We start from the raw sequence: 15,493 nt of genomic DNA on the forward strand, positions 1-15,493 counted from the left end.
TAATTTAGTTCACTGAGTGTCCGAGTATCAGTGTTAGTGCCAATTATGTCCAGCGCTAGGGTCAGCGTGTTTTAGGTAGGAAAAAAATGGTTTTATATTTAGTGTCTTTGAGTGGGCTTCTAGTACTGGCTGTACTACATTGATGCTCCACTCTGTGATACTCAAATCTGACCTTGCTGTCTGTCCCTGGATTATACTTACACCTTGGCAACAGCAGACAAGACAGTCAATAATTTATTTTAACAGCTTTAACAGTAATAAATACAAGAAAGTTTTCATTTTGACAAGAATTTTTGTGTCCAGCAAAACTGTGGCAATGTAAATGTTCTAAACCAACATAAAAATGACAAAGTTGACAGGATGACCTTTACTATAATGCCCCGTACACACGATTGGATTTTCCAACAACAAAACCATGGATTTTTTTCCAAAGGATGTTGACTCAAACTTGCTCCTTCTGCTTGATTCTGAGTGTGCGTGAACTTTTGTGCGATGGACTTGTGTACACACGATCGGAACCTGCTCTCAAATATTTGTGTGTGGAAATTCCGATGATAGCAAGTGTTCGATAGAGCATACACACGGTCGGACTTTCCGATAACAAGCTCACATCGAACATTTCCCGTTGGAAAATCCGACCATGTATACGCAACATTAGACTTTGAATGTGGTGGATGAGGCGAAGGGAGATCCAGGTTGCAATGCCTTCTTCCTGTTTGTAAATGATAGGCATGCACCTGCCACCATATCTCGCAATGTTCTGCGTTCTGCCCAACACCTGACCAATAATAAAACACAGCATGGTCACATGGCAGGGAGGGGGGTTTTAGGAGGTGCTGAGCTGTGAAAATCATGCAAATAAAGGTATGTGCTGATGCACATTTGTCATGTTTATGATAATTAGAATACTTTCCTACTTTTTTGCCTGACTAAAAATATAATACTTATTATTCAGAATATGCTTTCAGAGACCTCTGGTGGACAACTAACAGAATGCAACCTAATGTTTTATTAACCATATTCACTGAAAACTCTAGAAATGTATTACATTAATTTAAAAGGGAAAATATTTCCCTTTTAGATTGTTTTAAAAACTTATAGATTTTCTGAGAATGCCTTTAAAGTGTAGTTTAGTCTCACAGATGTAACCAAAACTATATATCCTCTCCTTGATCCGACTATCCTTATGGCCCATATACACGATCCGAAAATCAGATGACAGATCGTCTGTTTTTTTTTTTTGCATGCTAGTCGCATATAAAAAAAAATGTGATCAAAACCCCCAAATGTCTCACCTGCTCTTCAATGAATGTAGAGTACAGACTGAACTCCAGTACATTCTTCCCCAACCAGGACCCAGAAGTGAGATTTTACACTTTGATTCCAGGTCAACTGGGGGGGGGGGGGGGGACCTGCAGTAACTGGGGATTGTGGAAGCGATTTGGCAGTTCCATAGCCACCGGATTGCTTTTATCTCAGCAGCTGACAGTCAGCTTCTCAGATTTACACATACTCCCGGCGACTGCAGCAATCGTAAGTGTGTGCGTAAACCCCCATCCATATCCCCCAATGTATGGCATGCATTGATGGCGGTGAAAGGGTTAAAGCATATTATTTCAAGAGTAAATGTGTTGAATTAAACTTGATATAAACCCTCACACATACCCAGTGAAGTGAAAAGCCTCGGATTATACACAGAGATGAAACAAATCTTACATAAGTTTTACTTGCATATCTGCTGTCTTCAGCTTTATATATTCTTTAGAGAGTTCACATCCCGATAGAGATTTTCTCTCCCTGTTCAGCACTGAGTGTGAAGTTTGGTTATACAGCCAAGACAGCTGATTGGAGGAAAGGCACACACCCCCTCTCTGCATAGGCAGAGACTCAGAGCTGTTTTGTAAATAGTTCAGCTTTGTGCTAATCTATTTATAGCAACCCCGACACAAAATTCAGGCTGCTTTTATCTCCCATCTTGGAGAACTTGTCAGAAGTTAACAGGCTGATAATAGAGCTGTGGAACAGCAGAAACACACAGGACTCAGTGTTTAGAAGAGAGATAAGAAAACACTGCATATATACAGTATGTGCCCAGCTTAAATTTCATGAATCAGTTTTACATCCACTTTAAGGTATTTGAGAAGTGCCTTCCTCTGGATCAACTATGAGTATAGGATAGTGAGAAAGATGGAAGGAGCTTTATTGAAATGCTGGAAATAAAAAAAACACTGCTGTTTTTGATCTTCCTCAGACCTGCGAGTGACTCTAAACCAGTTTTGGTGGTATAGGGTAATCTATATGGAGGTTTTCTATTTGTGTGTGCAGTTTTTTTAATTGGTTGAACTAGATGGATGGACTAATGTTCTTTTTTTGGCCAGATTAACTATGTAACTATGAATGGACTATTAATACACCACGATGGACCAGAATTTTTTGGCACCACAACACATTTCAGTGCGTTTTTGTGTGTTGGGGGGGGGGGGGAACTGCAATGCATGTGCATTGGAGATGCATTACTCTTGTGGATTGGCATATTCCCAATGAAAGGCACCACAATGCATTAATGCATGTGCTACATTGTGGCAACAGGTGCATGACCTAAATGCCGGGCCCTACTCCTTTTTGTTTTTTAAATTAGACGATTAGAAAGACAATACAAACAAAAGAAGCCCTGCATTTGGACTTCGGAAAAAAACTATTGGCACAAACTGTAAATACTTTGAAGAACTCACAACTGTGTATAAAGGTATTTATTCCGTTTTTCTTTCCAGATGACCATACTGCACAATGTTGTCTAACAGAATAATTCACAGATACCTTGTATTTTATTTAATAAAAGGAATGTTTGCATTTTTGTTAGCTTACTAATCATGCCCTGCTTGATGTTATAGATCCCAAATTGACATAGTTGTTCCACCACTAGTAACTATCTCTTAATGTTGTTTATCACTTATGGGCCAGATAAAGTTTTAAGCTGGCTATACATTATACAATTTTCTTATTCAATTTCCTTTAGATTTACCTTCAACTATGTAGTGGAAGGACCTGCCTGATTGCATACAAATTGAACGTGTTTAGGTTTGACCGCATATTATGACATTATATGGTTACATGTGTTAAATCTAAAAGAAAGTTGTACAAGAAAGTTGTATAATGGATGGCCAGTCTTACATTTCAGCTACAGGCCTACAGTTTTGGCAATAGCTTTGTTATAAAGTAGTCTTTTTTAATTGGGGTGCAAACAGGTGTTTAGTGCCCCCTGTAGGCACACCCATAAAAAAAGATATAAGTTAACAAAGCTAATACTCTGATCTTTTGTTATACTTTGTATTTTAATGTCTGAAGATTTTGCTATGCTTTGTACCATCTTTTGTACTGCCCTTTTGTTTGTATCCATATCTTTGATAAAATAAAATCAGATCCAACAAGACTGTAACTTTTTCATGGCTAGTATTTGTTTGTGCATAGAGCCCTCTGGTGGACAACTGGAAGAATGCAAGAAAACACAAATGTGAGGGTGAATAAGACACATCTATGAAAAACAACAGGTCTTCTTTACATCTGTCCATTCTATTGTGTTGTGTATTAACATGTGACATTCTAAGTCAGCTCATTTATTAAGGCCACCTTCACACCTTTTCATTGTGCTGTGTTACCACACACATTTTAATGTTTGGTATTTTGCATTTTACTTTTTTTTAAATGCACCACACAACACACTGATGGCTCATTTGGCAGTAAAAATGTTAATCTGTGGTTTAATGGCTTTTTTTATTTTAAAGTGGAACTATACTCACCTACACTGCAGTGCTGTGGTGTCCTGGAGCTCCCTCACCAGCCGCTGATATCTTTGGCCAAGCTTCTTCCATGTACTGATCTTTAGACAATTTAATTGGCCAGGCCAAGATGATATCTCAGCAAATACTGAAATATTCAGATTGTACATTGTGCAGTTCAGTTTATAGTGGTGACAGACAGGTAATAAACTTGCAGAAGAGATGTAGTATTTATATAATTAGCATAAAAAAAATGGCTGTTCCCATTTTTTTTTTAATTAAAAGTGTTTTCGAATTAAAATTAGCAGGACTGACAAACGCTATCAACAACAGGTGATGGTTACCCCAAAAGAAATCCACAAAAATATATAAATGTTTTTGTAGAAAGTGTTAAGTGCATAGCAGAAAATCCTCTGTAAGATCAAGAATCTCTTCATTGTAAAACTCGAAAATTTAACTTTTAGGAGAAATTCTCAGTCAGACTGCTGCTCATTTTTTTAAAAAAAAGCTTTAAGTCTCATGATAACTCCCATGGTTGGCTTGTTCTCTTGGGCATTGGTAAAAGTTTTCCCAATGTTAGCAATACAAAAGATTTCCAGAATCAATGGACTCATTCCATACTCTAGCACAAAATCCATCCCAAAAACTGCAGCCATCATCAAGTGAATACAGAAGCCCTAAAGCTTAAAATAAGATATAAATTAGCCAAAAAAATATTATATAAGAAAATTCTTTATTTATAGCCCAACTTATATTTATAGCACAACTTATAGCACAACTAAATCTGGTATGAGGATCCACCCCCACTTAATTCTGTTGGAGTGTCTTAAAAATATGGCCTCCTCTACTGTTGTGTCTAGTATGGTCTAAGTTGACCACCTGCAGGTTCTGGATCTTACTTTGATATACCGATAGCAATTGCTCCGTCACCGATGTCAAGTTCCCAAAAGACATTTGAGACGATAATCTGATATTAGAATTATATTTCTGTATCTTGTATCGTAACTCATTTTTGGTCTGGCCTACATAAATTTAGAGCACACCTATATTCTGACAAGTAATAAACTTGCATATAATGGGGGAGATTTACTAAAATTGGTGCACACAGAATCTGGTGCAGCTCTGCATAGTAAAATAGTAAACAATCAGCTTCCAGGTTTTATTATCAAACCTTATTTGAACAATCTGAAGTTAGAAGCTGATTGATTACTATGCACTGCTGCACCAGATTCTGTGTCCAGTTTTAGTAAATGTCTCCCATTGTTTAGGCCTGGAATTGTTCCAATTGAATCCAGATCATATACCGGTAAACACACTAAACATAATCTACATGGATGGCTGACCATGAATCTGTTTCCCTTTTGTAAATGAACAGAAGGTTGATCACAATTACTTTTACATCATTTGTCTCTCAAGTTATGTGTTTGACTAGCTGTAATGGATGGATGGTTAGTAAAATGTCAGCTATTAGTACCATCAGGACACATCAGAGGCCAATATTTGTAAAGTATTTTCTGCACGTGTGTCCACTGACTGTTATAACAGGAAAGTAACTGTCACGTACCTGGTTGGAGGCTGAAGTGATGAGGGGGCTTCCCTTGCAACTAAGTGCAGAGCGCCGCTAGAGATGGTGACAGGAGGTGCTGAGTCCAAAGAAGCACAGGTTGCCACCTGCGTTGTTGCTGAACGAGTCAGCTGTAATGCAGAGAATTCTAAACACAGGGCAGAGACGGCAGCTGTGCCAGAATGGCACTCTGGATGAAAAGACAGGTTCAACTGGCAGAACGGGGCAAGAGAGGTAGTCAGGAAATTGAGCCAAAGTCAAACGCAGTAATCAAACAGGAGCTTAAGCAAAAACATAGTCAGGAACAAGCCAGGGTCATGAACAGGAAGCAAGCAAGAGCAGAGTCCGTGGGAACTTATTGAGGTCAGAGCCAGGAGAGAAGCAGAAGGCAGGTCCAGAGGTAAACCGGGTCAGTAACAGCAGATCCAAAGATGCAGAATACACAGGAACAAGGAATACGGGAAGCTGAAGATCAACCATCAATCTCTAAGTGTAACTCCCATCCTTAAACAGGCCATTTGGCACAAGAAACTACTGGGAGCATGCGTTATGTGTGCCAGCATGCACAAGCGCACTCCAGAGCTTCTCCAATATGTCTGCATGCATTCTGGTGCAGATGAGCAGGGCCAAGTTTACCAGGTACATTCCTCTTCTGGTTAGCACCCTGACAGTAGCAGAACAACCTCAACCTCGTTGCCTGAGGAGGGCGTGTCCGTTACCTTGTTTTCCTGTCCTTTACAGATTATTTACATGTTTCCTGGGGTAAACCTAGATAGGAACCATTCGGCCAAAGTCTGTGCTTCCAAAAAAAAAAAAAAATCTGACTTCTGTGAACAGCATCTTTCTAATCTTAGAAATTGCCCTATCAGTATGTTGTTCTGTAATATATGGGTATGGAAGCTGTTATAATGTAGGTAACAGTTTAGAGACGTAGGTTTCTGGTAAATTGTGGTTAGAATAAGGCTTACCTATATATAGGTAGTGGAAATATCTCCTAAACATGCGCCATTTTGGAGATATGTCACTTGTAGTGCGCCAATGTCATCATTGGCGCATGAGCTGTGAAGAAACGGACCACCGTGCCGTTTTTTCCCCCAGCATGTACCGTGACTGGCGGCTCCCGCGTGCACGCATGGGAGTGACGTCACGCGACTCCAGCCAGTCACAGAGCCAGAGTCCATGGCCCTGGAAGGAAGAGGGGCGAAGATAGATGAGGCATGCTCAGGGGACAGCACGGGCTTCATTTGGAGGTAAGTGTTGTATAATGGGCTAGTATGCAATGCATACTAGCCCATTATGCTTTTCACTTGCAGGCCCTGCAGGGAGCACGGCCTCCTCACCACCTGTCAAACACACTCAGATCACTTTTCAGGGAAGCAGCAATGCCCACTGCACTTGTGAATGAGCCCTTTGTTGCATTTGACAGTGGCATCCTTGGGGCTTGTTCACACGTAAAGTTAGGGGGTGGTAAACCCCTATAGTTGAATCAGGGCTTTACCACCCCCAAACCCTAATGCCCTTTAACTGCTGAGGCAGCAGCCAAAGGTGTACACATGCCACAGCAGGAATTAGGCCCCCTGTTGCTTTTGGTGGATGCTACCGCCTGCCAATTGTGACCCATTCAAGTAAATAGAGCCAGTCTGCAAGTGCCCTCCAACTGCATGCTTCTGCGGGGTCCAAGGGCCTAAAGCAGGTGATGAGAAAACAACACAACGCTGCCTGCTTTAACCCCGTGTTTGCTGTACTGCACAAGGTTGCAGGGTCACAAGGTTGCAGGAGCTTGCAGAGTCACCTCATTCACTTGAATGGGCCATGTTTGGCAGATGCTACACCCACCAACCATGACAGGGTGTATAACTCCTTCTGCAGCTGCAACATGTGTACACACCTGTCCACTGCAGCTAAAGGGGTGCAGTTGGGGCAGGGTAATAAAAACACATCTTAACTGTGGGTGCAGCACATTTCACCTGCAACTTTCCTGGGATAGCTGTGCTTTTCCATAGACTTCTAGAATATACTGCAGGTGTGGTGTGCTTTCAGAAAGTGCTCCGAACCCGCAGGATATCATTGAAGTCTATGGCTAAGTGCAGCAAACCCACAGGAAAGCTAAAGGTACACTGACTGCACTGCACCCGTGGTGTGGGTAAGCCACAGTGCATCAGTGTGAAAGCAGCCCTACACTATTATGCCCAGTGTATTGCTTCACACTGACCTGAAGATCTCTCTTTCCTGCTGTTGGCACCACTATTGAGACTGTTAGCCAGGATAAGAGATGGAGTGCAGTTGGTATTACTCCACATTGCACAGGAACCAGCACTACAGAGGAGGCATTGGCCTTTGCAGCTCTTGCTCCCTACTACAGCTTAAACTTTACAAGTAGTCCCTCTGCATTGCACTCTGTTTGATGCTCTGGAATGGTGGTTTAGCAAGCCCAGGCCACGATCTACCAGTGACCTGTCCGTGATCTACTGGTTGCTGACCCCTAATTTACAGTGATCAAGCTGAAGTCTGCAAGCAGGTAGAGTGCAGGAGGAGTGTCAAGGAGGCTGTATATAGACAGTGTATAGGAAGATGTCCTCGAAGATGTTAAAGTGTTGTTGCTGAAGTCAAGTGGGCATCCCATAATCTCCCATCCCCATCCAAGTTACCAACCCTCAATAAACCACAAAAACAGTCATGGACTGTTCTTTTATTCTGAAGTGGCTGTAAAAATGCAGTGTACCTGGCTGTCCAGGATGGGGGGTCCAAGTTGAACTGTGGGGGTACTCTACAGATGTTTGAATGATTGTTTGAAGTTTATCCTGCCAGTCAGTCTCTACATCTGAACAAAAAATAATCAATCTTTGTGCCACCATATAACTTATACAGATTATAGTCTGGCAATGTTATAAAACAATAAACAGGTTTATAAATAGACAGATTGTTAAAAATCAATGACATGGATGTATTTTTGAGATTTGTGTACTCCACATAACAAATAGCACTGCTGAGCTGCTCCAATTAAATCTGAAAAGCCAATGTACAGGGTCATAAATTTAGAGAATGGTTGGACAAACTGAACCACCCATCAAACTTCAAAACCAAGGGGAATCAATCAAGAGCAATACATATAATAACCCACATTGCTGAGTGTGCAAATAAAAAGGGCCCCAACTCCCTACCAGCGTCTGCCAGCATCTCTGGTTAAGTGTGGCTCCTGTCCCCCAGACATGCAAGCTGCAAACTCTGGGACACTTTGGGAGGACTGTTGATTCTGGGGAGTCAGAGGATGAGACCAGTGAGGAGGAGGGGGTGCAGATGACTGCATTGTCACCATCCGACCTTCCCAGCCATCAGAAGATTAACCCAATATGGCATGAATGATATGTAGCATCCCTGCCCATGCTGGACCACATATCCATAGTTATGTAGCATGGTCCAGTGAAACAGACATTGCATTCCACATGCTGGTGAAGAACAGGGATGGGCTTCTGGGAAAAATATAGGTGGGTGGGTACCTGCCACTGTGGTGTAGCTCAGGGTATAAACTCATGGTAGGAGGTTAATTTAACTGGAATTGGAGCAGCTGCAAAGTCTCCAAACTTTCCAAACAAAGGGCCTGTTTACTGTGCTTCAGACTTTAGGGGGGCTGGACTGTGCCCAGTGGGATTAAACAATGCACCATCTTTGGGGGGCGAAAAATTTGTTGGTATCAGTGGGAGGAATAGTTTCCCATCCTAGGTGTCAGTATGTGGAATAGTGCCCCATTGTTGGTGTCAGTGGGATTAGTAGTGCCCTATCGTAGGTGTCAGTGGGAGGAATAGTGCCCCATCGTTGGTGTCAGTGGGAGAAATAGTACCCCATCGCAGGTGTCAGTGGGAGGAATAGTGCCCCATTGTAGGTGTCAGTGGGAGGAATAGTGCCCCATCGTAGGTGTGTTAGTGGGGGGAATAGTGCCCCATTGTAGGTGTCAGTAGGAGGAATAGTGCCTCATTGTTGGTATCAGTGAGAGGAATAGTGCTCCATTGTTGGTGTCAGTGGGAAGAATAATGTCTCATTGCTGGTGTCAGTGGGAAGAATAGTGCCCCATTGTTGGTGTTAGTGGGAGGAATAGTGCCCCATCATTGGTGTCAGTGGGAGGAATAGTGCCCCATTATTGGTGTCAATGGGAGGAACAGTGCCCCATCGTTGGTGTGAGTGGAAGGAATAATGCCTCAAGGTCCAGATAAAGGCAATCAAAGGGCCACATCCGGCCCCAGGGCCTGCAGCTTGTACATCACTGCTCTGCAGCATTACTTCTATGTTTAGAGGATATACTTTGTTCTGAGACTGTTCTTTTCCAGAATGCTAAAAAATTACATAGAGGCTGCCCAACCAGTGTTTGACCTTATATTTGCAGTACAGTACAGTACAGACTGCTTGCACTATACTCTTCACAACACCTTGTCACTCTATTGCGTTGTTTAATTTAGCAAGTGTTTTCTGCGCAACTGTGAAGACAGCAGTTTTGCCAAGCTGCCAATAAGATAATGGGCATGGGATGGTTTGGGCACATTTTTTTCTTCTGCTCCAGCAGCTGCAGAAGAGACACCAGTCTAGGAAAGGATGTTGCTGGATATGTCAGGTGTCGGAGAATTGCTGCTGCTGAGATTCACGGCTTCACTTGACCATCTTCAGCATAGCCCCATAACCCTCTTCACCAGGTGACAAGGCAGAGGACTGAAGAGTCCTCCGAAAACATTTGCCTTTAAGCCTATGAAATGTCTTGTGAGACTTCCCTGCTTGTTGCTAAAGGTAGAAGATATTAAGGAAAATGCAGCAGATAAACGTCATGGATGCCATCTCATTGACATGCTGCTAACTCTGAGCCCTGTGGTGAAGAATCATGTTTGCCCATACATGTGGTACCCAAATAGCTGGTACTTTTACCACGGCTGATACACTAAAGGCAGAGGTAGCAAACCAGAACAGTGAGGTAGGCAGCAGATAGAGTAGAAACCCCCCTGCATACTGCAGTTCTGTCAACCAGTCCCAAGGAGAGCAGATGCCTGTACATGTTGGGTAGTGCTGCCAGTGTTGCTGGTTCAAATCCTGACCACAACACCATCTGCCTGGCGTTTGCATGTTCTCCCTGTGCCTGCGTAGGTTTCCTCCAGCTACTCTGGTTTCCTCCCACACTCCAAACATGTTCTGGTAGGTTCATTAGATCCTGTCAAAAAAACTGGCCAAATATGTGTATGTTGTATGTGTATGTGTTTGTAAGCATGTCAGGACCCCATGGGGTAAAAGGACCGCGCTATACTGCAGATGGACATCAGCAGCAAAAAAGTGCCCTGAGGCAATTCAGTTCACATAGGTAGCACTATACAAGTTCTCACATTCATTCAAATGAGGGAGAAGTGAAACAATGGAACACTAGTCAATACCAGTGTACAACAGTGTATTTGCTTTGGAAGAATAAATCACCTCTAAAGGTGGGTGTCCTATGTGTGTATGTTGCTGCATTATGTAAAACTATTAGGTCAGTTTTTTACATTTTCGAATGTGCATAATTTTAAAGGGTACCTTAACTAAAAAAAAGTTGAGAAACACTGATCTAAACCAAATAAAATAAAATATACGGCCCCAAGAAAATAAACCAGAAAACACTAGTGTTTTAACTGGTTCTGGATTAATATTAATATATATCAATTATACTGCAGCAGGATGGTCCGGCTGCGCATAGCGTCGTAGCTATATGTCGCGCACGCAGCCGGCGGGGGGGGGGGCGCACACGTGTTCCCCCTCCGTCCGTGACCATCGGATTCCATCAGGAACCGATCAAGCCCCAGGCCCAGGCCAGTGATATCTGGCCTGGACCTGGTGATCAGTCCTGACGAATGGCATCCTTCCCCTGTCGTGTAACTGTGAACACTGATAGGGGAAGTGATGTCCTCTCTTCTCGTTTCGGTCTTTTCCATTCCAGACCGAGAAGAGATAACATCTAAAAGTGAGTTGCACAACACTACACTGACACCAGGCACACAATTCACCCCCGATCACCTCCCCAGTTAACCCCTTCACCACCTGTTCACTTTGTCACCCAGTACAGCATTCAGATTTTTTTTTTGATCGCTGTACTGGTGTCATTAGTGACAAAAATCAGTGTTAAGGCAATTAGTATTAGGCCCAGATAGGTCTAGGGACCCCCGCTAACCCCCCCCCCAATAATGAGTACCCCCTGTCACCTGTGATCACTGTATAAGTGTCATGGGTGACGCAGTTTAGCTAGATTTTATTTTTTACCCAATAAAGGTTTAACCCCCTGATCACCCGGCAGGTGATCAAAGTTAGGTTTTAGTGTCAGATAGGGTCTGTGTCACCCCAGGCAGCGTCAGATCAGTGCCAGTAGTGCTAACACCCTCACACGCACCATACACCTCCCTTTAGTAGTATAGTTTTGGATAGATATTGGATCTGATCAGATCTATACTAGCGTCCCCAGCAGTTTAGGATTCCCAAAAATGCAGTGTTAGTGGGATCAGCCCAGATACCTGCTAGCACCTGCGTTTAGCCCCTCCGCCCAGCCCACCCAAGTGCAGTATCAATCGATTACTGTCACTTACAAAAACACTAAACACATAACTGCAGCGTTCGCAGAGTCAGGCCTGATCCCTGCAAATGCTAACAGTTTTCTTGGTAGCATTTGAATCAGTCGCTGACAGTCAGGTGCTTTTTTTCTTGTGAGTCTCACTACTGTACCAGTAAATTTAGAGACCAAAATGTCAAATCGAAGGTACAGTAGTGAAGAGGCCTATGTTTCAGAGGATGACAGATAGTGAAGAGGAAGTCACTCATCCGTCAGATTCAGGCTCAAAATACCAACCTGTAGACAGCAGCGGCACCCCGACAGATAGCTCTGACGACAAAGTTGTGGTCCCTGCCAAGGTCAGGCGTACCAGACCCCATTCTTCTTCTGCCGTCGTTGAATTGCAATAACCGCAGGTCTCTTGTATGGAGCAAAGAGCCAGTATTAATGCCGCTCATCCTGGCAAGCACCAGCGACCTAGTACATTCTGGTCGTACATCCAGCACTGCAGTTTCATGTGGTGACGTGGCGAGTCCCATAAGTGCAGTTGAAGCTGGCAAGGTGGCAAGCACAAGTAGTGTCCCGCTGCCACCAAGAAGATGACAAACACAGGCCAGTTGAGCTCATAGTGCCCTTACTGCTGCATTCGCCAATCCTAATTGGAAGCCCACCACTTCTGCAGCACCCGTACTTCCACCATTCACTGACCAACCCAGAATTCAGGTGGAAAAAGTTGATTTTAAGTCACTTTATTTTTATTCGCTGTTTTTCACCGAAGATCTCTATAGATCTTTTGTAGACCAAAGCAATTTGTATGCTGGTCAATGCATCACCGCTAATCCCCTTCTGACCCTTGCCAGAGATTGGAAACCAATTACGGTTTCCGAATTTAAGACCTTTCTGGGCCTATCCCTCCTCATGAGCATACAGTGCCTTGCGAAAGTATTCGGCCCCCTTGAACTTTTCAACCTTTTGCCACATTTCAGGCTTCAAACATAAAGATATAACATTTTTATTTTTTGTGAAGAATCACCAACAAGTGGGACACAATTGTGAAGTGGAACGAAATCTATTGGATATTTTAAACTTTTTTAGCAAATAAAAAACTGAAAAGTGGTGCGTGCAAAATTATTCGGCCCCTTTACTTTCAGTGCAGCAAACTCACTCCAGAAGTTCAGCGAGGATCTCTGAATGATCCAATGTTGTCCTAAATGACTGATGGTGATAAATAGAATCCACCTGTGTGTAATCAAGTCTCTGTATAAATGCACCTGCTCTGTGATAGTCTCAGGGTTCTGTTGAAAGCGCAGAGAGCATCATGAAGACCAAGGAACACACCAGGCAGGTCCGTAATACTGTTGTGGAGAAGTTTAAACCCGGATTTGGATACAAACAGATTTCCCAAGCTTTAAACATCCCAAGGAGCACTGTGCAAGCGATCATTTTGAAATTGAAGGAGTACCAGACCACTGCAAATCTACCAAGACCTGGCTGTCCCTCTAAACTTTCAGCTCAGACAAGGAGAAGACTGATCAGAGATGCAGCCAAGAGGCCCATGATCACTCTGGATGAACTGCAGAGAACTACAGCTGAGGTGGGAGAGTCTGTCCATAGGACAACAATCAGTCGTACACTGCACAAATCTGGCCTTTATGGAAGAGTGGCAAGAAGAAAGCCATTTCTCAAAGATATCCATAAAAAGTCTCGTCTAAAGTTTGCCACAAGCCACCTGGGAGACACACCAAACATGTGGAAGAAGGTGCTCTGGTCAGATGAAACCAAAATCGAACTTTTTGCCCACAATGCAAAACGATATGTTTAGCGTAAAAGCAACACAGCTCATCACCCTCAACACACCATCCCCACTGTCAAACATGGTGGTGGCAGCATCATGGTTTGGGCCTGCTTTTCTTCAGCAGGGACAGGGAAGATGGTTAAAATTGAGGGGAAGATGGATGCAGCCAAATACAGGACCATTCTGGATGAAAACCTGTTGGAGTCTGCAAAAGACCTGAAACTGGGACGGAGATTAATCTTCCAACAAGACAATGATCCCAAACATACAGCAAAATCTACAAAGGAATGGTTCACAAATAAACGTATCCAGGTGTTAGAATGGCCAAGTCAAAGTCCAGACCTGAATCCAATCGAGAATCTGTGGAAAGAGCTGAAAACTGCTGTTCACAAACGCTCTCCATCCGACCTCACTGAGCTCGAGCTGTTTTGCAAGGAAGAATGGGCAAGAATTTCAGTCTCTCGATGTGCAAAAATTATTCGGCCCCTTTACTTTCAGTGCAGCAAACTCACTCCAGAAGTTCAGCGAGGATCTCTGAATGATCCAATGTTGTCCTAAATGACTGATGGTGATAAATAGAATCCACCTGTGTGTAATCAAGTCTCTGTATAAATGCACCTGCTCTGTGATAGTCTCAGGGTTCTGTTGAAAGCGCAGAGAGCATCATGAAGACCAAGGAACACACCAGGCAGGTCCGTAATACTGTTGTGGAGAAGTTTAAACCCGGATTTGGATACAAACAGATTTCCCAAGCTTTAAACATCCCAAGGAGCACTGTGCAAGCGATCATTTTGAAATTGAAGGAGTACCAGACCACTGCAAATCTACCAAGACCTGGCTGTCCCTCTAAACTTTCAGCTCAGACAAGGAGAAGACTGATCAGAGATGCAGCCAAGAGGCCCATGATCACTCTGGATGAACTGCAGAGAACTACAGCTGAGGTGGGAGAGTCTGTCCATAGGACAACAATCAGTCGTACACTGCACAAATCTGGCCTTTATGGAAGAGTGGCAAGAAGAAAGCCATTTCTCAAAGATATCCATAAAAAGTCTCGTCTAAAGTTTGCCACAAGCCACCTGGGAGACACACCAAACATGTGGAAGAAGGTGCTCTGGTCAGATGAAACCAAAATCGAACTTTTTGCCCACAATGCAAAACGATATGTTTAGCGTAAAAGCAACACAGCTCATCACCCTCAACACACCATCCCCACTGTCAAACATGGTGGTGGCAGCATCATGGTTTGGGCCTGCTTTTCTTCAGCAGGGACAGGGAAGATGGTTAAAATTGAGGGGAAGATGGATGCAGCCAAATACAGGACCATTCTGGATGAAAACCTGTTGGAGTCTGCAAAAGACCTGAAACTGGGACGGAGATTAATCTTCCAACAAGACAATGATCCCAAACATACAGCAAAATCTACAAAGGAATGGTTCACAAATAAACGTATCCAGGTGTTAGAATGGCCAAGTCAAAGTCCAGACCTGAATCCAATCGAGAATCTGTGGAAAGAGCTGAAAACTGCTGTTCACAAACGCTCTCCATCCGACCTCACTGAGCTCGAGCTGTTTTGCAAGGAAGAATGGGCAAGAATTTCAGTCTCTCGATGTGCAAAACTGATAGAGACATACCCCAAGCGACTTGCAGCTGTAATCGCAGCAAAAGGTGGCTCTACAAAGTATTAACGCAAGGGGGTGAATAATTTTGCACGCCCCACTTTTCATTTTTTTATTAGTTAAAAAAGTTTCAAAAATCCAATAGATTTCGTTCCACTTCACAATTGTGTCCCACTTGTTGGTGATTCTTCACAA

This window comes from Lithobates pipiens, unplaced genomic scaffold, assembly GCF_037356315.1.
Source record: "Lithobates pipiens isolate NorthernLeopardFrog02 unplaced genomic scaffold, aLitPip1_a1.2 Scaffold_19, whole genome shotgun sequence".
NCBI classification, from domain to species: Eukaryota; Metazoa; Chordata; class Amphibia; order Anura; family Ranidae; genus Lithobates; species Lithobates pipiens.